This window comes from Arachis duranensis, chromosome 4, assembly GCF_000817695.3.
Source record: "Arachis duranensis cultivar V14167 chromosome 4, aradu.V14167.gnm2.J7QH, whole genome shotgun sequence".
In the NCBI taxonomy this organism is placed as follows: domain Eukaryota; kingdom Viridiplantae; phylum Streptophyta; class Magnoliopsida; order Fabales; family Fabaceae; genus Arachis; species Arachis duranensis.
This window is the reverse complement of record NC_029775.3, coordinates 34,323,130-34,324,717: the sequence shown is the minus strand read 5'-3', so window position 1 is coordinate 34,324,717 and position 1,588 is coordinate 34,323,130.

Genomic DNA, 1,588 nt, shown 5'->3' with positions numbered 1-1,588 from the left:
TGTGAACACCACTAACGTTCCAAGAATTGGCAATGAGCCACGTTAAGAGTCACGTTAACGTAGTTAACGTGAACTCTAACGTGGAAGAGAGGAACAATGCCAACGTTAGTGACACTCACCTTTGTCACTAACGTTGGATCAACTAGCATTGCCCACGTCAGTGGTCACGTTAAGACCACTAATGTGAAAGTTAACGTAGAGTTGAGATTGATGAGCCAATGATGATTAGATTTTTGATGGTATAGAATTTCACAAATGAATTCTTGTTGAAAGTATAGTTTCTAAACCAACAATAATACTTTCATACAAAAGATTGTTTGTCACAAGTAACAAACCCCTAATTTTATAAACCGAAGTATTCAAACCTCGGGTCGTTCTCCCTAGGAATTACAACAAAGTGTCTTGTTATTGGTTATGAGTTATTTTGGGGTTTTGGATAAGAAGCATGAAAAGTAAATGGCAATGAAAATAAACTAACAACTATAAAAAGGCTCTTAGTAAGGTATGAAAATTAGAAGTTCTATCCTAGTTATCCTCCTTAATTGTGATGAGAATTGTTCATTGCTACCACTTAGTTAACCCTTACTAAATAAAGAAAAGTCAAGTGGATGAATTGACTTGAGCCACAAGTCCTAGCCAACTCCCAAGGAAAGACTAGCTTTAGTGCACTCCAAACCAATTAGCAATCTCTCCAATTACCAATCAACAAAGAAATTAGATAACTCAAGTATCACTAATTACTCTACCTAGGCCAAGAGGAACAAAATCTATACTATAACTAGAAGAGGCATTTCAACAAACACATAAAAGGCAATAAAAGTAAACAACATAAATTGCAAGAATTAAAGAGAGATCTAACTACAAAGGCAAGAGATCAACAATAGAAAAGTAAAGAAGAACAATTATTATGAATTACCTCTAATTGAATTGAAAGAGAATAGGAGGAACAAAAGTAGATCTATAACAAAATATAAGAACAACATAAAGAAAATTACAATAAAAGAATGGAAGAAGAATGAATGTAACAACAAGGAATTGAGAAGAAGAAGAAGATGAATGCATGAATTAAAACCTAGATCTAAGAACTAAACCTAATCCTAATCCTAGAGAGAAGAGAGAGCTTATCTCTCTAGAAACTAACTAAAAGCTAAAACTATGACTAATGGTAACTAACTTCTAAAGTATGAGAGTATATTCATTCCCCTTCAATCCTTGGCTTAAATAGTATCAGAAATGAGTTGGATTGGGCCCACAAGACTTCTAAAATCGCTGGCCACGTTTTGCTTTAAGTGAACCAGGTGGCAGCAACGGCGCGTGCGCGCTACCATACGTGTAGCAACTATGGCAAATCTTATATCATTTCGAAGCCCCGGATGTTATCTTTCTAACCCAACTGGAACCGCATCATTTGGATCTCTGTAGCTCAAGTTATGGTCGTTTAAGTGCGAAGAGGTCAGCTTGACAGCTTTCCGGTTCTTTCATTTCTTCATGAGTTCTCCAACTTTTCATGCTTCTTTCTTCATTCCCTTGATCCAATCTTTGCCTCCTAAACCTTAAATCACTTAACAAACATATCAAGGCATCTAAT